We start from the raw sequence: 24747 nt of genomic DNA, 5'->3' as shown, positions 1-24747 counted from the left end.
CCTCTTAAAGAGTTCTTCGAAAAAAAGAGAAATTAAAATTTCGAACGGATTATCCCGTCAAAAAAGTGACATGCGAGCATCCGAATTAAATTGGCCGAACGCGGAGGTCGATGAAAAAAACCGCGCAAACATAGGTATCAAAGAAAACCGCAGACCGAGGCGTCAATCTTGCAGATTTTCAGTAAAAAAAAAGAAAATAAAAAATAACGAGGTGGGTTATTATTGCTGTCTCGTGTCTGTATTGGTAGCTCAGTGTGAGATCCGAACGCACCGCGCGCGCGCGCTCCCGTCAACGCGCCATTTCCCATCTACCTACCACCACCGTAGCGTTACACGAGTCCCATTAGAAAAAAAAACAATAGAACTCTAGACGATAACTATCGATAATTGCAAACCCATTCGGTGCAACAGTGAGTGTGTGACTGCCAGTGATGTGTTGTGTTCTTTTTTGAAATGAAAAGGTGACTAGTTTTGCTTCTTTTTCATATAATTAAGCATTTCATGTGTGGCTGCACTAATCATTGGCTGATTCCTGGCGCGAGAATGCGCGATACTTTTGGTAAGTATCCAGTTTATCGATGTACCCTATTACTCTACATTTTTATCTGTTCATTTTTAATTGTGTGAATCACAAAACAGTGTGATTACGGTTCGCAAGCGACATATCTATGAATAGAACGCATCCATTCTGCTGATACATTCGATCGGCTGAAATAAAAAAGTTCGTGTGGTAGGTACTTAGCGGGGATGCCAACGGCGATAAGTTTTAAATTCATCTGCTTTAGAAAGTTTTATTGAGAACGTCTGTGTCATCGGATCATGGTCTTGTTCTACAAGAAATTTATGATAATTAGTTTAATTTCGAGCGACAACAGGTGGTCTGAGGGTGAATGTAATTTTGATCATTTTAAAAAGTTGTAAAGGTAAATGCAAATTCTTAATACGAGTTTCTTTTTCTACTGAAAATTCAAGGAAGTCAAAAATCACTGTCACTGCATTTTGTTCACTTAATTAATGCTTTTTTATAACAGAAACCGAATGCAATTCCTATTTATAGAGTTCACCAGATGGATTAATTTTGAGAGAGTTGACAGAAGATGGCTTATTGATGTTATTCCACTATTTCCCGATGGTTCACAATTTTCGGTCAGAACGTAGAGTACCAAACAATAGACTCTACCACAAGACACCTGCATATTAAGTTCACCTAAACTATCCAATTTCTCCAATAGATCTTCAACTTAATAAGTTTTCCCATAAAGTTCAAAATCGACATTTGACAGGTTGAAGCAGGTTGATGAGCTGTTTTCCCTGTTGAAACGGAACTAGCTCTCTAAGTTAGCGCCTCGAAACTAGACAAATTAACGTTAAATGTCGGTAACATATAAACTCATGGAGTATGTTGTAATTGTTCACAAGTTATACGCGAGAGCGATTGTACGAAATTTTTGTATGAGCTAAGTAGTGACGGTAAGGTAACATACCTAATCCGGAGCTGCGGACAATGTAACAGGTTACCGGGGCTCCGGCTCAAAGCAGGAGAAGGAACGGGGTGGTTTTTAGTCAGTAAGAGTTTGACACTCCCTCCCGCCTTACCCAAGGCGGGAGAAGTCATTGGATGAATTTCTCCCCTTAAAAACAGGTAACATACCCAAATGTTGTCATAGCAATATAACATACGCTACTTGTTTTTCGTATTCTTAAAAACACACTGAAAAATTCCACATTTTGCAAAGATCGGATAGAAGGTAGTAGCTAGTGGTCTCGGATAAACCTGAACTTTTTTATATTACTGCAATCTCCAACCCGTAATTCCAACGTGGAGATGGGCAAACCTCGCTCTCGTAGAGCACGTCTATATGCCATGTTAAAGATAAATAAATGAAATTTGTTTTTAACTATCTTGTGAAGATTGTCTCGTTCATCAGTTTTAGGAGTGGCTAGTCAATAGGCCTTGGCTACGACGTCCGGATCAGACAAAGGCTTTTTTTAACGCATCAAACCTTTATCCCCAAATAGGTAGAGCGACGTGCACATTTCGGTACGTAATGCCACTATACAATGTACACTCACTTTTTACCATTTCCATTTATGTTAAGTCCCATGTAATAGGGGGTGAGCATATTGCCATATACCGAACGAACTTCCAGACTCATCTCAGATGGGACGGATGCAATTACTCGAAAGGCAGGAGCAGGAACGGGGTGGTTTTTAGTCAGTAAGAGTCTGACACTCTCTCGCCTCGCCCAAGGCGGAAGAAGTCATTGAATGATTTTCCCCCTCAAAAAGGCTCCGTGGTATTACTGAGAAGTTTTTGAAAAATCTAGAAAGTGGATCTCATGAAGTGCAACCTAACATAGTGGTGTCCAGCACATGTGATCACCATTATACATAAAAGTCATAATATTACGATCAAAAACTCAGAATATCAAGTTAAGTTGGCGCCAGATTCTAAAGTAAATTACAAATAAGTACTAGTTTTGCTCGTAACTTATTAGTATTTACTATTAGTAAATAAATATTGATAATTGCTATAATCTCGGTCTAGAACTTGGCGCCGCATCGTTATGCAAACCTACATTATATAGGTACATTTATACCTATAAAATATCATTTCGTACACATTGGAAGCTATAAAAATATGTACCTTTTTGTACTTGAGAAACTGGGTAGACTAACAATTTCTTGTTGTGACTGAGAATTTTATGAACCGCTGCAATTGTGCTTGAAGTCAATTCCTCTCCAGGAGGTTGGGTATGCACTTGCAACTCCTTTGGTATTACAAGTGCCCATTGGTTTTTTTTAGGAAAAATATTCCCCTCTGTTGAGAGGGAGTGTCAGACTCTTAGTGACTAAAAATCACCCCGTTCCTATTTCTGCTTTTCGAACCGGAGCCCCAGTAAACCACACCACACTAGGCAGTCCGCATACCATTATTATCAAATAGTTGTAGGATTTTTGCTCTTTTATGATATTGAGCCCTAACTGGCCTATACAATAAGTGACATTTAAGGCTAACCAAATATTCGACTTTGAACAAATTACCCCCTTACCAATCTTCCGAATACCCGATTCTACAACAACCCTTAACTTCCAAACGCCTTTCCAAATTCCAAAAGTCTGGAAACACATTTGGAACGCCTCTGGTGTTTCGGGTGTCCAATGGCGGATCTGTCTGCTCGTTTACCTTAAACCATAAAAAATGCTTATTGCAAACATCTTCAAATTTGTACAACGAACATTTCATAGCTACCTAACATTATTATCTACGTAAGCAAATATTATTATTTAAATTGCAAATTAAACCTTAAAGTAACGACTACCGTATGCTAAATTCATTTGTAAAGTGTACACGGTAAATAAAAACTTTCTTTGAAGTACAATTAGGGGCAGGCAAACTGAGCTCGGTTGTTTGTTTAGCGTCAGATACAGTTGAAGGCAGAGATTGTACCGAAACATGGGTTTTATTGTTCTTTTGCAAAGGGATTTTTGAACCAGTGTAGTAATTAGCATGTCCTAAAATTGCGACCGTTTCGTTGATCAAGTCGTCCCACGTGAGACTGCCAGACCCGGGAATCGAACCCGAGAACAAAGTATTACTGGGCTATTTCGGTTTTTGTGAAAATTTCTCGGTAGTAGGACAGAGTCTGGAATTGTGCTCAGTGTATGGTAATGTGCACCTCTGCCTACCACTTCGGGTATAAAAGGCGTGACGTTGTATGTATAAAATTGTGAACAACTACCGAAGCGGTAAGTAGCATTGTCTTAGCTCTCAGCTCAACTGCGATCTTTAAACCGCCTAGACATTTCTTCAGAAGTAAATGAATTCTGGTGGACGATTATGAAGGTTTTATTGTACCAATGATATGGTCAATAAGGTTTTGGTTTACTTTACGGTAAGAAGCTATTATAGCTGCTTTAGGTAGGATCAAGTTTTTCGCTGCCTTTTGTTCGGATTGGAGCTGACTCTACCAGGAATTTTCCACGATATGATAAAATATCTTAAAAATCTGTTGGTGTGTAGCCACTTTCTGAGAACCGGGTCTTCTAGTTAACCTGCTTGTTTATCAAACGGTCATAAGTACCCACTTCCTAGGAATACCAAGAAGTTTGCATTTTATAGTTTTTTCCTGTATTATGTTAGTTTATTTTACATTTAAAGTAATTAAAAATTGTTCTTCCTGACTATAATAACCTCCCAATTAAGTTTCTTAGGGTCAGCACAGCGTATCTTCTTCAAGTCTCTCGCATCTTACTCGTATTCTTTCCTCTTCTAAAATTATAGTTATAAAACTAGGGTCGTTATACTTGCTGTTTACATAGTAATTTCAATAAATTTTATCTCGACTTTCCCTAAGCTAGTTTATATCATCTGTCGGCGTTTTCAAAGGATGAAATGACATGAGACATTTGCAATGCAAATATTTTCATACTTTGTATTATTTGGTTTGTAAAATGATAACTTCATTGTGAGATACAGTTTTTTTATCATAATTTATTACGGAGCAGAAATAAACGTGTTACTAACGTGTTTAACGGTGATGGAAAATTTTGATGGTGATGTTTAATAACCGAAATTGATAACCAATCTTAATCTTCAGAAGTTTGAATCAGAATTTCTGCCAAAACCCCAGATTTATCCAGAGATTTTAAATTAAGATTGTTTATATTGAAGTCAACTGTAATTTTTTCTTTTTTTATGGTATAAGGCGGTGAACGAGTAGAAAGATCTAAGTAATCGCCGCCCATAGACACTTGAAACATCAGAGGCGTTGCAAGTGCGTTGCCGGCCTTATGAGGGTTAGGAATTTAACAGTTGGGGAATCGGGGATTGGGGAATCGGGTATTGGGATGTTGGGGAAAGGGATAAATTGGGCCTCCAACAACCTCACTTACACAACGCAAGTGTTATTTCACGTCGGTATTCTGTAAAGCCGTGGTATCACTTCGATCGAACCGGCCTATTCGTGCCGAAGCATGGCTCTCTCACACTTATCCAGAGATTTTAAATTAAGATTAAAATGAAATTCAGCAGTATTGTGTAATTGTTTTGTCTGCCAGTGTACTAGGTTTTATTTAGTACTAGATAGCAAGGGTAAACGTTTGCTTTGGAGAAATGTGTAAACAATTAATTTAGCATTCAGTCCTTTCTCTACAGTTGTATTAAGTGGGAAATATCATTAGATGATGAAGGGCTCTTGTGATTTTGTACCGTTTGAGTTTGCATTATCTAACAACGCTTAATTTCCTTATATAAGGTTGGCAACGCACTTGTAACACCTCTGGTATTTCGTATGTCTATGGGCGGCGGCGATTACTTACCATCAGGTGATCTGGCTCATTTACCGCCTTATACCATAAGGAAGAAATTGCGAAGTACAAACTACCAAATAAATATTAAACGTATCTGTTAATTTTTAGTTTCCTTAGAATGAGAATGCTTGCAAAAATAATCAAATCTCATCTATAATAAAGACCTGTGTGTGTATGTATTAAAAATTAATTATTGTTATCGGCTTTCCCACGTAACTGTTTGACAAGGAACTCGACTAGTTTCAAACCATGCTAGAGGCTCATATACATGAGCTGCATTACGCGATGCGGCGATTGTCGCGTTGCTACTGGGTGCGCCGATAACATAATAATTGATTTAGTATGTGTAACGAAAGTTACAACAAAAAAGTATTGAAAATTGTTCAATAAACCCAAAATAATGAAAAATATCACATCCCTATAATATCGAACAACTGTATCCCATACCAGAGTGGTTATTTAAATTATAATTAGGCTATAAACTGGCTGAAGTAACCGGTTAACCAGTTTACGCAAATAAAGTTCAAGTTAACTATACGGGTTTAATTGCTCACCCGCCGACTGTGTCGAAACTATGTATTTGTAGAAATTATGCAATTTTCAATTACTTAGGTTTTTTTTTTACTTCTTCTAATTTTATAGTTATGTAGAGTTGATAGTTTCCCGTTTGAAGGGTTAAGTTGTTTTCTTTGTAGGAGGTATCTAACTATTATGTTGTTGGCATTTTTTTAAAATCTTATTCGTAATGCTGCTGGTTTCATAGTATTATTTTATTTAAGTTTTGGTGTAGTATTACGCGCAGAAGGTGATAAGATTTGGCTAACATAAAAGCCTTTTGACGTATGATTTTGTCAGTGTCACGGGTGCATATATGAATTTAACTTTTCTTACAGATTTCACATACAGCGGGTATACCAATTTGTGGACAATACAAAGATTTTCTAGTTCTGGCTGTTTTTCCAGTTTTGCACAAAAACGTATAAGGTACGATTTCACGATCATGTTCAATCAAAAATCAAAATCATGTTCAAAATTACAGACACTGCACTAGAATTCTAAAAACGTTTATCTATGCAATGATGAAACAATGAAAAGTTCGACTGTTGTTAGGACACCGCTATATGTATAACAGACATAGTAAAAATGTATATTAATTTATACATTATCGATCAAATAAAGAAGTCGGCGTTACACAAACAAGAACCCGACTTCTACGACTATAACAGAGATATGTAAAAACAATTACAGGAAACATTACTCGTACAATAAATACGAATTTGTCTTGTTTAGTATTCAGTAGTGTTTCCTTAGCTTTGATGTGCCGGCTGATATGTAGAGCGAAGTATGTGAGGCTATGAGGTGATGCATCGACAATATGCCGCATCCATTTCATTAGTACACCGTTATGCATCTATGGTTGTTATGTAGATATTGGTTTCAAGAATGTAATTAAGTATTTCCTTGATTGATTTTTTGTTTGTTGAATTTTGATTAGCAGTTGACTTCTTGTCAGTGAAATGGGGCGGGGAAGTAATTGGTATTGAGTTATACCTGATAAGCTCAGCGGACTAGCAAAGTTAAAGTGGAAGTGGACAGTCACATAGGGCGGAGAACCGATAGGCGCTTGGGCAGAGAAGCTCTTGAGTGGAGGGCACGTACTGGCAAGCGAAGCGTAGGACATACATGCACGAGGTTGACCTCACACCAAAATCTGTGAAACAGAAACTACATACAATTAATTTCAAAGACAAATGGAGAAATGAGATATCATTTCTCCATTCGTGCGCTTATGTACAATACAATATAATATATCTATTGTTACCCCTAAAATTTCGTAACATGCTTTTATTTAATGCTGAAATTATACGTAATTATTTATATACAATCTCTATTTTTATAGGTGTTTTTAATGTACGCGACTAAACTTATAAGTTATGGAATAAAATTAGATTTTATTCCAAAACGAAGCACCGAAACAAACTCGGAGGTCACAGTCCAAAACGTATTAGGAATCATTATGTCTCGTACCATAATAAAAATAAAAATACAACAGATTCTCACGCTAAATACAATCCTAGACATAAAAACATTAAAACAACATATTGAAGTTATTTCCACGTCTCCGACAACACAAGGAAGCTATTTAGTGCTAAAAAACATGGCTCTTAATCCCTAGGGATTATCCTGTGGGGGTCGCTTTGTTTTGTCAAAGGAATTTGTAGCTTATGATCAAGAAACTAGAGTGTAGAATGTATTGTAATTGAACAATAGTTTGACTAGCCTAGGCCATTGACATTTCTATAATTGTTTCCTAATGACTGCTGAGAAAGTAATTTGTTGGTCGTAATTTTTTTTGTGTGTTTTTCGAGTTTTATGGGGTTTTAATGTTTCCTGGTGTGATAGTATACTCTACAGTGCAATGGTGTATTGGTAATTTGCTGCTCGTAGCGACTATTGTTTAGTTTAAGTAAATAAAAGCTAGGTGCAAGCGAAACTTTAAGTACCCAATAAGTCGATTACCATAGTAATTAATAACCAACTTAAGAAAAAGGAGGTTGTGTGTGTGCGATTATCTCGCGTTTGGCTGCACTGATCTTTTCGATCAAAACTTCAGCCAGCTTTTTGAAATACAGATGGGGCCCAGCTGGGCTGATGCTGACCCGGATCTGCGGACTGCATAGCGGGTTTACCGGGGCTCTGGCCCAAAAAACAGAAGTAGATTTTAGTCAGTAAGAGTCTGACACTCCCTCTCGCCTCGCCTAAGGCGGGAGAAGTTATTGGATGATTTTTCCCCCCTCAAAAAAGCATTCTGGAATGTTCCGTAGCACAGTTACACAATGTCCCAAGAAGTTCCAATAGGCAATCAGTGCATTGTCACCATAAAATATGAGTTTGTAACAAATATAAAATAAATTCAATTTAATCAAACCTTCTTCGTCCATTCACTAGGCTTAAGCCCCGGGTTGCGTCACCTGTGTTATTTATGTACTAGTTCATTAGTTTATGTATGTAAAAGGACACTCATATTTTATCGTATTAGTGTCTTCACCTCGATTTTACAGTAGGAACGGAACGCCATTTGTATTATTGTTAAGTCATAGTTAAAGGTTGATCTATACATATAATAAAATCGTAGAAAAGTGCTGTCTGTACATTGAAAATAAAAATAAAAAAAATAGCAGGGGTTATTGTTATGTCGATGTCGAACCCAAAAATGTAATTAACTTTTTTTTGTCTGTTTGTCTGTTTGTCTGTTTGTCTGTTTGTCTGTTCGTCTGTGCGCGCTAATCTCAGAAACGGCTGATCCGAGTTGGATGCGGTTTTCACGAATATATTGTGGGATGCTTAAATTTACATTTAGTGTTTGTTTCATGTCAATCGGTTCATAAATAAAAAAGTTATGTCAAATTAAAGAATCACGTCGAACATTCTATGCTTATACCATTAATCTCCTCAACTATTTGACAGATTTGGTTGAAATTTGGTACAGATATAGTTTAGAACCTTAGAAAGGACATAGATATATTTTTATTTCAAAAATCAAAAAATAAAAATAAGAAATAAATTATTTATAAATAATTCTATGTCGATCGTTACACGACTTCGGTTCATGTTATTGTTTTAATTCATCGAAAAAAGTAAATAAATAGTAAAAAGGTATGAAAAAAATAATATCAATATAATTAAACTTTTAGTACAAAGAAAATGCCCGAACGGAGTATAAATAAATAATCCAAGTTGTCTTTATCCTCGATAGATGGCGTTGGGATCGAAATAGATCGCGCTATGGTTTCGTTACATTCATTAAAATTTGGTTGGGTATCGGCCGAGCGCTTCGGTACTATCGTAGAAAAAGTGTATTATCAGTCGTATGATTATTTGTCTGTAGTGGTCCTGCTGTTTCGTATATTCTAAATTGGTTTCGTTGTATTTGTCAATTAATAAGTTTATTTGTTGGGTTTTCCTGGTTTTTTGGTTAAACTATTTAACGTAGGTTTAGTTTGATATCGATTATTAGTAGTTACTGTAGTTAGTTTTTTTAATAAAATTGTAAGTCTAATTTATAAATTAATTAGATTAGATTTAAGTCGTTTCTTTTAAATTATTTAGTTTAAGCTTGGTTATTATAGCATAGAGGATAGGTTGTAATATAGTTTCTTCTTTAATTGTTATAAATTCGTAATTCGTAGCTTTCTTTAGTTTTAAGTTAGTTTAAGTCCGTTTTTAAACTATTTTTTCAATGCCCTAAGTGAGTATACATCTATTAAATTCAAACGCAGAGCTCATTATGTTGATTTTTGAAGAGTTCCCTGGAATATCTTCCACATCTCATTTTTGAAGAGATCCCGCGAGATCGGGAACTATGTGGTTAAAACCAAAAATTTGCCGGAAGTCACTATTCCACGCGAACGAAGTCGCGGGCAAAAGCTAGTTGTAAATAAATGTGTTTTCAAAAGATATCTTTCGTATATTTGACGTGTATAGAAAAAACTAGCTAGTACTACGTACATATTATACACATACATACAGAACCTCACGCCTGTCTCCCAGGGATAGGCAGAGATTATGGAACGCCAACTGATAGGAACCAGTGGATAGTTTATTTTTGGAAAAATAGTAATAGCTTTATTTTTTATAGTAATAGTTTATTTGCACGACGTGACAATATAAACAATAGAATTTCATACATTGCCTAGTTTTTTCGGCGTGCAATTTTATTGGTTGCATACAATTACATAAAACGGGGTAAATATAATTCGACGGGGTGAATAAATAAATGTTTATTATATATTCTACCTTAAAGATATGTATACTTAATCGTAGGTATGTATACTTCAAGATTGATAGCCAAATAAAAAGACCATGGTCAATCTTGAATATGTCACCATAAAATAAACTAAGTGTCATAGAGACTGCATGAAAGTCTTACTCGAAATGATCTCTTAATAAATTATTGGTACTAAACTTGTACGTACTTCGGTACACCTGGAGAAATCTTTGATTATCTATTCAAGTGTTAGAAACTGTTTCTGTGACGTCACAATGTAAATCATTTGAATAATAGAGTAGTAAAACGGGCATGAGTGTTATTGAACTCGTACATTGGCGATTGTGTCTAACAAAGCAGTAAGCCACTGAGCCAGTGGGTCACTTGACTATAAAGTGATAAACTATATAAATCTTTACGTATTTATCTACTTTCTACTGTTAGTGAAGCCTTTTAGAGTGCTTTTCCACCAGAGATGTGGTATGCTACGTTGCTGTGGATGCGTTTGATTTCCACCAATCATATTCATTGGTACACATAGCTTAGTACTGTTGAAAACGGACTCAGCTAAGCTATGTTTTTTTATGTGAAAAGATGCGTGTTATGGATGGGCTTTTTACTATCGCATACTCGAGCTGCGCATACACCTTGCATTGCTTACATAGCTTAGTATCAGTGGAAACGGTTACATAGTTTCACAGCTTAGCTCTTACATTTTTGTATCTTCATAGCTACATAGCTATGAAGATAAGGGTATTTTTCCACAAGAAAAGTGCTAAATAGCACTTTTCTTGTGCTAAATAGCACTTTTCTTGTAGAAAAGTACCCTTAGTGGGTTATTGAAATCGCCGTACAGGACTTCTAATTTTATTAACTATACACAAATAGGAACACTTATATGTAAATCGGTGGAAGGTAAAGAAGTATAAGGAATAGTAAGTTTCCACTTTCTATGAACCGCACGGGGGTGTTCATTATGAGCTTTCAAGATGAGAATTTCTAAAACAACTAATCAAGAACGAACTGACTAACGGCCTCTCTCAATGTCCTAAAATATTATCTAAGTATTTGCAAACATCATACATTTAAAAATCGCTCTTTTATGAAAGCTTTCGTACTAAAAGTCGTCAGTTTTAAGACCTTCTATGCTGTTCAAGAGTCTTTTCCTAAGATTGTTATGCAATGAACAGCTTTTTTTTGGTTCATTGTTTTTAATAGGAGCCAAAAGACCGGACGCATCACCTAATGGCAAGCGATCTGCGCCGTCCATGGACACCCCCGCAATACCAGAGGAGTCACAGGGCTTTTAAAAGGCTTTAGTTATACTCTTTTCTTGAAGGTTTCTAGGTCGTATAGGTGCGGAAATACCGCCGCCGATTAGTACTTCTATTAGAAACTAATTAATACATTTTCCAATTAAGGTTTAAGACATACTTAAGTTTAATATTTTTAATTAGTAGCCATTAAATTATTCATATATATAGGTAAACTTGTACTCTCTAATGAGTGTAAGTAAAATATAGTTGTTAAGATTTCCATACTTTGGACATTTTCATAAATTGTTGGTAAAGGTAATAATGTGTGGTTTTATGTTCTTGTAACTTGATTAGAAAATTAAATATACGTCCATGCTGTGAACTTCTTGGCTTTCACACATATGTCAAGTGGAAATTACTTTACGTAGTAATTTTTGTTAAGTAAAATTAAGTAATTTTTCTACGTAAGAATGTTTAATTAGGAATAAATTAAGTAACAAAATTACAATATTTTGTTGAGAGTCTTTTTATGTAATAAGCAAACGAGCAGACAGATCATCTGATGGTAAGCAATCGCCGCTGCACATAGACATCCGAAACACTAGAGGCGTTACAAGTGCGTTGCCGGCCTTTTGGGGATTAGGAATTTAAGGGTTGTTGGGGAATCGGGGATTGGGAAGAAGCAGGTGATCCGTCTGCTCGTCTACCGAGTTATACCATAGTTATGAGTAATGTCTTACACAGTGATGTAAAATTTTATCAGACTTGTTTGTTTAGAAGTTTGTGTATATGTAGTTATGTTTATATTTTTTTACAACTAGCCCATCAATCTACAACACTTACTCCTTATTTAATTATGTTCATAGAACTAGAGAATTTGTTTAGCAGCCCGATAGGTGGCTACTCTAAGTTTATTTCCAATTATTTCTTTAAGCTATATGTTATGAATCTCAATAAGCATTCTATCACAATTAGCCTTACAGATACAATCTTTACAACCAACAATTACTTTCTGAGCACCTCTCTTCCACATAATTCGAGCCATGTTCTAAGCACTAAAATACAAGGAAAAATGTAGTGAATAATTCAAAGCAACGTGTTGACACTAGATAGTGAGATCGCGCTATCATTTGCCGTCGATAAAATAAACAATAATGGTATGTGAGATTGACGCATTTTTAACAAGACAAGCTTATGAAATATTCATGTGGATACTTCTGGAGGATGTATGTAATCACGCAGGTACTTCATAAGCGGCATAATTTATACCTCAGGGTTCGCACTCGTGGATGCATTCTCTGTATTTATTATAAAAATGTCGGTATCTAATGTGAAGCCTCAATGTTTGTTTGTTTGGTGTTCTTTCTTTATTTAATACGGTAGTTAATAACTAGTAAAAATTGAATACTTTTATCGATATGTCAAAAACGTTTATACGTATTTTGTAAATATAATTTATATTAAAAATAAAATATAAAACACACGCTAGCTCAATGCGGGTTGGCGATTTCAAACTTATAATTAGAAATTATAAGCCCAGGTTTTCTCACGATGTTTTTCTTCGCCATTTGTCAATGGTCTCTAAATAATCTTAGAAGTTTTTTCTATATAACTCGGATAAAGTTACACTGGTGCTTGCTGTTGGTAGATTGTGAACCCGCACCCTCATGCATGACAAGCGGACGTCGTAACCTCTGGGCCACCACGACATCTACGAGATAGGTTTCTCATTATTTAATGAGAAGGTATGGATGCATTGATTTACTTGTTTCTTTTGCACTACACCCTTGCCGAGTGATTACTCAATGAATCCTACAAGTCTAGGTTGCACCGGAATTAGATAAACGTTCTTAATTCAAATCAAAATTCAAATGTAATGGAACCGATTATATCGGTTTACAAATCGATATCTTTAATACAAAGTTATAGTTCAAAATGGCCGATCTCTCCCCAATATTAATGCTTACCGCTATTTATAATACTTTTAAAACAATTTGTTCAAGTTCCGCACCTTAGGGCGTTCCCTATTAAAACATTCAATAATTTCAGTATTGATTTATATGCTAACGATTTATAAATGAAGTTGATTCAATCGATTTGAACCGATTTAGTTATTGATTTGGCAATCGGTGCATGTTTGAATCGATTAGATAAGTACTGTTTTACTGGTATTTACATTTGGAGTGACAAGATACATACAAGCAGGTGGTTTAAGTCCTCAGAATTAAATTGGATTGAATAATATTTTGATACATGAAGGCATTGTCTGTCATTAATCTATGTTCTACGATTTAGTACGGATCGTACCATTGTCAGAAATCAGCTGATTGGAAATATTAATTACATTGAACTCTGGATTTTGTCACTAATAAAGATAAAACTGTGAAAAATATATCTTCCAACACGTCATTATTACAATACTAAAGTATCGCAGATTGGTTGGTTTATTCGAGCCGACAGCGCTCTTGATTACTTTAAATGTAAAGGTAACTAAGGGTAGTTTTAGTTGCTGTGCCAAAAATGCTGGCTCTATTAATGATATTTAAATGGTCAAATAGGGAAATCCTCAAAAGAAAATGAAACGACGACACAAGAGAAAATGATAGTATTGAGCAGGAAGCTTAAGAATTAAGCTTCGAGACATTGGTTACCCCACGGTTTACCTCATCAAAGTTATCAATCGATTCGATCGTCCTTTACTTAATATCAATGTTTATTAATACCGATATTTACTAGATTGATCTGGATTAATCTAGTTTGGCTAATAGCGCGACCTCAATTATACACAGCACATAATTTACACGCACCTTTTGATTTCTCAAATTATTCGCTTATTGGAAATTGGCATGCTATGCTCGTAGGTACTATTGGGTACCTAGCTGTACCTAGCTTATTCAAGTTAGTCGTCTAGGTATTCGATTAAGTTTAGGGTGTAAAGTAGGTAAACAAGGAATAATTTTAATTAATAAATCTAACATCTCTCTGGTGTGTAAAAGTTTTATACGTTGTACTAAGGATGTATCCTATACTCGACACCATTTATTTTTTTTTTTTCATTCCTGTGTTTCTGTGTGCTGTTAATGAAAATCCTTCACAATCATTTGTCCAATGCTTTGCTTGCAATAAAATTATTGTACTGGATATTTGTGGATCACACAAATAATTGTTTCGTGCGGTATAGCTATGCACTTGTGTAACCAATTGTTTAGCGATTGATGCAATCGTGCAGTCAAATTAAATTAATTAACTATATCTTATTCATGCACACACGTTAATATACAATTATTGTAACACTTCTGTACAATGTATGTCAATACATTGTAATTAACACCATATTGTATAACAAGTAATAACATATTTATGTAATGTTATGTAAGGAAGGTCATTAATATGACCCAGTCTTTATAGGACTATTAACTTTAAGGTGTTACTTGTTACACGTGCCAAGTTACTTAACAATATTTCCATCAACATTTATTTCCCCTCTTCAATCCGTAACCCTAAAAAGCCTGGCGTATTTATAAGTCCTCTGGTGTTACCGCTGATTGCTTACCATCAGGTAAAAGTACATTTTTGAAGTAATAGTACTTTATTGTAAGAAAAGGTTTTATTGAAAATCTGCACACAAATAACGTCACACTTGGACATTACTTCAATAAAGGTCTGAAGATAGACAAACAGACATTAGAACTTATCAATGATATAAAAGATGACACCTGGAAGGAAGTTCCCTTGTTTATTTTATATTGCAAGACGTCATTCAAACAAATCGCCATTACGTATATTGCAGTTACCGCACTCCTTATAAGGAACTCGACTTAAGTGGCAACACTTAAGGAAGCCGACTGGAAAGAGTCTTCACACCTCTATTAAATTATAGTCTTTCTCATTACCTGCTTCGTTGGTCGAGTAGTCGCAAGCGTGACTGTCGAGCAAAGAGTCCTAGAATCCCTGATTGGGTAAAGGATCTTTGGCGATTTTTCAATGCTTTGAAATTTTGTCAGTAGTAGCATAGTCTAAAATTGTGCCTGTTGTATCTATCTATTGGATCACTGCCTATTATATTTGAAAGGAAAGGAAAGCTTCTGTCAGCAGCTTCTCCCGTGTTCCCGTGAAATAAAAATTATCATATCACCCAAGTCAGCCTGTCTTTATACTCTGTCTTTATGCCAGATTCCATCTAAATCCATTCAGTAGTTTCAGCGAGATTGACATCTAAACTCACAGTTTGATAGGCTCAACCCCTATTACATGGGACTTAAAATAAAATGTTGAAAAGTGGGTGTACAAACTACAGTGGCATTACGTGTTCCGTAATTTGTACCTCTGCCTACCCCTTCCGGGATAAAAGGCGTGACGATACGATTGGTGAAAAGTAGTTTTTACGTTGTGTATGTATATGCATCTCTGCTTATTCCTTTAGCGATTAACAAGCGTTACGTTAATTATATTGGAAATTTTAACATCAAGAACGTTGTCGTAATGTAGATAAATCCACACAACGTGCATGCCCTTTTAATTTATTCACAAATCAATGATTCATCGAGTGTTTTCGTTACGAAATTAGACCTACATAGGTTTCCTATTTTCGCAACGAGTACTGGACATTGTATAAGTGGCGGAGTGGCGACTTTATCCGAATACGTCCGACTACTGTCACCGACCTGCCTTTGCGCAAAACATATTTCATACAACTTTAATTTTGCGGCTCTGAAATTGTATTGCTTTTGACAACACCCCTTATTTCTATGCAGTAATGATAGGTGTGTTCCAATTTTGATTTTGGTAACTGTAATATTTAATTTTGTATTTTGTCTTGTATGATGGAAATGAGGGTTATTTGAAATTCGACGTTATATCTAGTTAAGTAAGGAAGGTTTTAAGTTTTTTGAATAGGTCGAAGTGTCTCCTGGTAAAACAAAGATATTTATGAAGAACATTAAAATAATTAATGACGATTTAAAAGCAAGTTATGGATGTGGTCGGGTTGGTATGGAGATGAAACGGTAGCCTCTTCACGATTGGTTAGTTTGATTTACGTCCTTTTGTGCTAGCTGTGAAGTTTAGGAATGGGACAATATATTGGTGAGGTTATAGATGGATTAGTATATGTATTGAAATTAGATATAAAGTACCTAATTAGAAACACCATTATGTTATTATATTGTAGGTATTATCAATTTCAATGAGGTTCTTAATTTAACTAAAAATCACGGTTTATTCACGTAAATTCATGGAGAAAAGCTCTACTAGTTTCGAGTCTACTAATTTAGTATGTCTCACGATAGTTATAATAAAAATATAGCAAACACGTTCGTAATTTATTACGTTTGACGTAAGGAATTTAAGAACCTTCCCTTTATTTAATATTTTTTAAAGAAATATTTACTCCACATACCTACTTATCTTACTAATATAATATTATAAAACGAATGTTTTTGATTTTATGAGTATGTTTGTTACTCAATCACGTCAAAAGGGCTGAAGGGATCAGGATGAAATTTGGAACACGGGTAGTTTATGATCTGGTATAACACATAGAATATTTTTTATCCTACGGAACCGCAGGCGAAGCTGCTGGCAGAAGCTAGTTTTATTAATAAATTTAATTAATTAACCGATAAAGTTTAGAGACAACCCTTAATAAACAGCATTAAACGCGTCGTCGGCATTATCGCGGCATAATTGCGGGTGGCTGCTTAGGGTGTGAGCTCACTGACAGCGATTAGCGGACAGAAATGTATTGTAATTTCAGCCAAACAGCAGGAATAGATAGGCAATGGTTATTTTTGAAATGAAACAAAAAGTAACTTTGTTATGGCTTCTAAAAAAGTTTACTGACTTTAATTTTATTTCAAACTAGATAATTATTATTTTCGGTGTTCTGCTTTTTCTCTAGTGATGGGGAATTACCTCCCCACCTCTAGTGATGGGGGATTTCCAATGCTCAAAATCCTAAATCCCGAAAAGTAACTACAATTGCCGTTCTTTTTTGCCATTCTTTCCTTTTCCTGTGGTGTTTCGGGTATATATGGGAGTGATTGGTTGTCATTTGTTCGTATTAGTTCATTTGGCAAATGATAATAACACAAACATTATTATTTTATAATCCGCTATCCGCTCTCACTAGCACCATCTCTCACCAACCTAATAATTACATAGCGAGTCGCTTGCACCGAATTGGAGGGCGCGGAACCGACAGTTTGTTTTCGCTTAGTCGCTTCACTTATACGGCATATTCTTTTTTTTATATATATAAAGCTGGTTTCACACGATGCGGTTATTTCAAACCATATTTAAGGCTGTATCAGTTATAAGGTGTGGGGATAAAGGCTTTAGATATGCATTTAAGTATAGTTTGTTAAGACTAGTCTGAGAGTCAGCTTGTTTGTATTGGACTAATTTATTTTTATTCTCCTTTTGTGTTACCTGCTTTAGATCAGAATGTAGTCGTATGTATGCAAATTTTTGTAGTCTTTGTGGAGTCAGGTGGTGGGTCTGAATATTTTTACTATGTGTTGTTTTCTAAAAGCATCATCATAATATTGATAGAAGAATGTTCATATATTTATTTAAAACACTCTAAAATTATATTTTTAAACATTACTTATAAAAATAAAAAACAAAATAACATTTAAAAATATAAAAATAGGAGCCGACCAGTAGCGGGAGCATGGTCCAAGCTACCGGTGGTTAGGGCTCCAAAGACAGAAACCTCCTCACAATACGTGCCGTTTCGAGGAGTACTGCCTTCTGCATCAGGCCCTTGATCCATCCGCCCAACCCCAGCCTCCTAAGGTGGTTGTCGAGGCTGTTGGGTATTAAACCGTTGGCCGACACGACTATCGGCACAACGATAGCCGAATCCACATTCCACATGTCGACAACCTCGTGAGCCAAGTCAAGATATTTTATTTGTTTATCTTTTTCAGCTTTCACGAGGTTCTCGTCATGAGGGATGGTGATATCGATTATCATCGTGCGGCGCGCTTGTCGGTCTATCACCACTATATCAGGTTTATTGGCTACAATAGTCCTGTCAGTGATGATAGATCGATCCCAGTACAACGTGATATGGCCGTTTTCGAGAACTGGATCGGGCGCATACTTGTAGTATGGAACCTCAAACTCAACAAGTTGGTAGTGCAAAGCAAGTTGCTGGTGGATAATCTTGGCCACCTGATTATGTCTATGCAAATATTCACCATTAGCCAAACGACCACAACCAGAAATTATATGTCTTATGGATTCACCAGGTTGCACCGAATTGGAGGGCGCGGAACCGACAGTTTGTTTTCGCTTAGTCGCTTCACTTATACCCGGAAGAAGCAGCTCCTTGCTATTCTTTTTTTTAATATATAAAGCTGGTTTCACACGATGCGGTTATTTCAAACCATATTTAAGGCTGTATCAGTTATAAGGTGTGGGGATAAAGGCTTTAGATATGCATTTAAGTATAGTTTGTTAAGACTAGTCTGAGAGTCAGCTTGTTTGTATTGGACTAATCTATTTTTATTCCCCTTTCCACAATCCCTCCTCGTGTTACCTGCTTTAGACCAGAATGTTGTTGTTTGTTATTTGGAGCAAACAACTTGAGGTCATCCATGTAAAGCAAATATGACTAGACCCCTTCTCCGCAAAGGATAGCCTAGCCCTGAAGCCTCCAATAAAGTACTGAGAGGATTCAAGGCCAAGCAAAACCATAGTGGGCTCAGACTGTCTGGATATTTTTACAGTTGGTGTTAAATCTGCTGATTTACAATATCATATTTGGTGTTGTGTAGACAAATTCTTTCGGGAAAAAAACCATACTTTTCGTACATCCATTTTGAGATACAAACATAATGGAATGTTTTTCAATATGTTTTGTTATTTTTGTTCTCAAAATAGATGTAAGAAGTTTATAGACCGTTGGTAAACATGTAATTGGTCTATAATTTTTGGGTTCAGTGGAACTACCTGATTTATGGAGCAGATGGGTAACGCCTGTTGTTAGAAATTGGGGCAACGATCCAGCTTCTAAAGCTGCCTGGAACTGCGATGCTAAGCGAGCGTGTGAACTGGTGAACCATTTGAGCCAGAAGTTGTGCAGCCCGTCTGGCCCCGGTGATTTCCAATTTGGGACCGAACAGGCTGCACTGCTCACATCAGAGGAGGTGATTATCACCTCCTCCATCATAAATAGAAGAATTATTATTATTATCAGCCATGGTCGTCCGACTGCCGGACAAAGGCCTCCCTACCTTCCTTCCACTCGTCTCTTCGTAGAGAGGCCAATCCTTTTCATAAGCATCAAGTTCTTCCCGCCATCTCCTTCTGGGCCTGTCGCGATTTCTATTAACGTTGAGTGGGGTCCACTCAGTAGTGAGGTTTTATTGATAGAAGAAAGTGGTTTCAAATTTAATATTAATAATCAGTAATTTACGCACAAACGCAAAAATCAGATCAGTTTAATTGAATTGTGATTTTACTTCACTTTCGCTACTAAGGAAGTAATTTTGCTATTGTATTGCGGTTTACGGTTAAACGGTCTTTTGTTATCATTTTATTACCCCAATCACTTTGCCGTAATCTAAGCTAATTTTACTATCCATAATGTCAATTGAAAGTGCCCACCGATAATATAAATACTGCACTATCTTTTTAATGTTACCAGAATTAAAATAAACACAGATCAAGTACCAGGAGTTTAGCATAAATGAGCTGACTAGCATACAGATTGTAAAATAAACATTTAATATTACAACGTCAAAGTAAAACTGACAACACTTCATTTGCAAAACCGCATTTAAAACCTAATCCGTACTAGCAGTCGATTAAAACCAAAACATAGAGACAATCAACGCAAGCGCAATGTCAAACTACGTAAACTGACCAATTGACTTAAGAAAATAAGTGGTTCGTTCAGATGTCAATGCATACGCTTTTACAATAAAATTCCCAGCGATATTCAAAGTTTGAGCCTGAATAAATTTAAAAATGTTATTAAAGAAAAACTGTATAGTAAAGCTTTTTTTAAATTAAAGACTACTTAGATGATAGTCAGGCTTGGGAGTGAGCCGCTATAATGTCCACACAGGTCATGTTGACATGTTTGTAACACAAGTTACATTTTTATACAATTTGACATGATATACATTAATATCATTCGATATTTTTTTGTTTTCACATATTATTTTTAAAATTGTTAGTTTGAGGACCGTGCGAGAGTTTGCCTAGTCATTTCACTTTTAGTTAATTATATTCTGACAGTGTGAGCATTTGTGTGGCCTACCCAAATGTTCTTTTGGTAGGTATTGTTCGTCGGATCATTCAGCAACAGCCGTCAGCTGAGCTTATTGTAAACTGACACATGCGTGCTGCCATCTGAACAGGTCCGCTCAAACTGCTGTGGTTCTTTCCTCAAAAGACCACTACAGAATCAACTTGCACGGTTCTCCGACATCTTTAATTGATTTTGTCTGGACTTTAAAAGAGACTATGACCTCTGAGTTTGTTTCGGCATTTCTTCTCAGAGTAGTCGGATAGGAAATGCCGGCCTCATCTAGCTATTTGAAATATTGACGTGTAAAAGTGTTATTTTATAATCTATTTACAGAAATAAATATCATTTATCATTTATCATTTATCATTATTTATAATTAATGTTGATCCTCAAATCCCTTCTAAAACCCGCACCCTCCATCATTTTCTAAATAAATTAGAGAAGCGAGGAAGGTCACACAATTCTGGTCACATTTCCAACCGCTAAGGAGCTGGCACAAGTCCAAATGAACTCAAGAATACAATTTATAAAAAATATGTTAAACAATAAATTTTGCAAGTATCAAGATCGGATCGTTCGGATAAATTAATTGTGTTTCCGAGCCGAGTTCTAGGAAATAGTGTTGTAATTATAAAAATAGTGACAATGGCGTGTTATTCGTGTTTTACGTGTGTCACTAGAAATAAAATGATTATATTTGTCCTGCTATCGGGCACCCAGTGATGTCTCTTTCGATTGAACGTCTAATTATGTCCGTCGACGAATTTAAACTCTTTTTACTGAATGACTCTTTTATTGTTGTCTTTTTATAGGTTTATGATCTCAAAGGTTGCAGGTAACAGTTTATTAGAACTGAAAATACTAGATGTACATAAATTTAATAGAACGCAATTTCGATTTAATATCAATCAAGCATATGGGCATAAGCAGCGGTAGGGTAACATGCTTACATATTTCATCACATTGCAAATTATATTCAATAACGATCAAGATACGGCAGGAATTCATGTCGTTATTAAAAATTATAGCAGTCACAGGCGACTTCAAAGAAATACCAATAACTGAGATCGATGATAATACTCCGGTATTTGACCTTCCATAATTCATTTAAACATCGGTGAGCATTGCCCAAGTTAAGGAAAATGTGTAGTATGGCTTCTAATATATTCAATTAGTGCTTCCTTGTAGTTTTTAAGTGTCTTAACTTGATTTGATTATAACAATAAGGAATTTTATTGAAAATCAGTCTTTTTTTTTGAGTGAGGTTAAATCATCCAATGACTTCTCCCGCCTTGGGGCAAGAGGGAGTTTTAGTCTCTTACTGACAAAAACCACAAACCATTCCAACTTGTGCTTTATGAGCCGGAGCCCCGTTTAACCCGCTAGGTAGTCCGCAGCTCTGGTGAACATCAGCCTGGTTATTTCAATGGTTAGTCCAGTAAACAACAGTAAACGTTTTCTAGTGTGCTGTGCTATATTGCTTCACCAGTTTTCAGTGTACGGTGCTATATTGCTCCACCGGTACCAGGAACAACCAACAAAGCTAGGAGTGTGTGAGTAATATATTTGCCGGTCGAGATAAAAAAGGCGTGATAAAAATGAATGAATACAAATGACCTGAAATCAGACACAAGATTTTCCCATTCATAAATCTTGAAGCGAGACAATTTTGAACGGAACAATCTTCCCAATTATCTGTTCGTATAATAATTGGGAAAAGAAAAACAAGAATGATTTACTTATTGACGTAAGAAGTAAATAATCGGCCCGACTGTTTCAGTCGCTGGAACATATGTCTACAGTATATCAAACTACAAAGAGTTGTAGACTAATAAATTTGAATAAAACGAGGTATTGTGTAGTATCAATGGAGATCATTAGGTAGAAGCACAGTAGAAGAGACAAAAGTATAAAAAAATAGTAGAAAAAAATGAATTTTGGACATTATAATTATTCTCTAGATACTCTACTTATCGTCTTTCGTGGCATAGTATTCACTAGACTATGTGATAGAATTAGGAATGCTATTATCTTTCGCGTACAGTATATTGTTAGGGATATCATCAGAGTTCTCGACTGTATCATCACCGCGTCTCCATCCACTGCTACACTAGTATCTCTCAGATAACCCGCTAGGCAGTTTGCAGCTTCGAGTTCCTACTGAGCCTCATCTGTTGGTGGTCTGATGGTTCTAGGCGGCGCGCGCGGAACGCGACCAATATTTATTAATCTATTCATTAATTTATATTATCAAAGCTATGATTTTGTTTCACAAGTCACAACCGACAGTTCTCACAGCCATTCCAATAATTGGAACAACAAAAAAATATATATTATGACCCTATTATCTAATTAACATAATTAAACAATAAAATATTTTACGAAATTTAATTAAATAGAACAAAACGTTACAATTTCTTGATTGTTTATATTATAATTTGTATGAAAATATTCCGAGAACTGTCGATACGAAATTATGATAATGGCATTGTAGAAATAATTTATGCACATAAATATATGACTTGTTTTAACTTGTATTCGTTAATAGATAACCTGGTGACATAGCCGAATAGCGGCACATTGAAAACTTGAAACATTTTCCTGTTCCCATAGATTTCAAAATAATTAAGAAAAGAAAATAAGGCTGTTTTAAAATTAGATAAACTTTGAGGCTCTGAGTTTCCATGATATGAGGTTCTGAGATCTATTTAATAGTGTAATGAAATCTTCAATGTGATCATTTGGCCCGCAAATGGGGCTTAGTAGGGCTGATGTCCGATCTGGTGCTGCGGACTACCTCGGGTATTTACCGGGGCTCCGGCTTGAAAAGGAGGGAGTAGGAACGGGGTGATTTTTAGTCAGTAAGAATCGAACGCTTCCTCTTGTCTCTCCCAAGATGGGAAAAATCATTGGAGTATTTTACCTTACATAAAAAAAAAACATCTCAAAAAATGCCTTGGACGGTGAAAACTAAAAGTGATAGTATAATTTTCAACGCTATATTATTACGTGTGAAAACCTTGATATTATATTATCTAAATATTAAGAAGGTTAAATTAACATCCAATTAAGTATAACCCAGTAAGAATTACTTAAAACTCACCACATCATTAACACCTGAGTTGTACACCCCATCTGACAAGTTCCTTCAGTTTTCTACTTTGTTTACGTAAACTCTGCTTTTAAACTTTTTAGGCGATTTCACAGTTGATATCAGACAACTTAATCAAGCTATTTCAATGTAGATACCTACTAGTTTGTAAAGTATCAAAATTCATAAGGTGTGGTGCTGATGAAAATCTCTTTAATAAGTAGTTTTGATACTTTTGATGGTATCAGCTTAGTGATTGAGGAAGTTACATATTATTTAAAGTTTATTACTGAATAGTGCATTTTAATGGAGTTTTAACGTGGAAAAGATGTGTTGTGTATGGGTCAAAGTTTAATGTTAATCTGTCAAAGGCCACAAGATCATTCGTGGAGCGAGATTAAGGCTGATTTATGTCGTGTTTATGGAACTATCTCGAAACAGAATAACATTTTATTGGATTGAAAGTGGAATTTAAATGTTTTTTGTTAAGAACTTTTTGGTGACGACGATGGGTATGCTTCGATTGCTTACTAAGCACTAGACTATTGTAGGCTTTTTCGCAAACAGGCAAGAACTTTTGCTCAGTAAAGTGTAACCATGTTAAAAAAAATTATACACCTTCTACAACTTAATTGATCAATTTGTATAGTTTTGATCTCATCTAGATAAATACAGAATCAGTACCACAATCAGTTCGATCAAACTCGATTACGTTCAATTACACACCCTGTAATCACTACATAAAGCAGTTCTTGCAATCCCACTTCAATTATTAAGATTATTTATAGATCACCGAGTCACTTAGGCACATTCTTTCACTCAAATTATCGATAAACGTTTTGCAAAACAAGACAAAATTATCGAGTTGTCGGTGCCCACGACAAAACATGACTTATGGTCTCACAAGAATCGATTCTGAATAAAGAAATATAGCAAAACACGGTCAACACTCGTATTGTATCGATCGGCAACACAGTCGCGGAAACTTACGATTTTGAAACAATCGATTCGGCTTACGTTTCGCTCGTAATCGTATTTCATAACGTCACCGTGT

The 24747-nt window shown here is 35.7% G+C and overlaps 1 protein-coding gene across 1 annotated transcript in view; it reads left to right on the top strand.

Moving 5' to 3' along the window:
- Positions 1–240: 240 nt before the first annotated feature.
- The window catches only part of LOC118273925 (uncharacterized), a 198008-nt gene continuing 173501 nt past the window's right edge, over positions 241–24747 (top strand). The window contains exon 1 of the mRNA XM_035591138.2: positions 241–559. The gene's annotated coding sequence lies outside the window, so the exon portion shown is untranslated. The remainder of the gene's footprint in view (positions 560–24747) is intronic.

This window comes from Spodoptera frugiperda, chromosome 3 (genome assembly GCF_023101765.2).
Source record: "Spodoptera frugiperda isolate SF20-4 chromosome 3, AGI-APGP_CSIRO_Sfru_2.0, whole genome shotgun sequence".
NCBI classification, from domain to species: domain Eukaryota; kingdom Metazoa; phylum Arthropoda; class Insecta; order Lepidoptera; family Noctuidae; genus Spodoptera; species Spodoptera frugiperda.
Note: the sequence above shows the minus strand (reverse complement) of the source record. Positions and strands in the feature narration are given on the sequence as shown.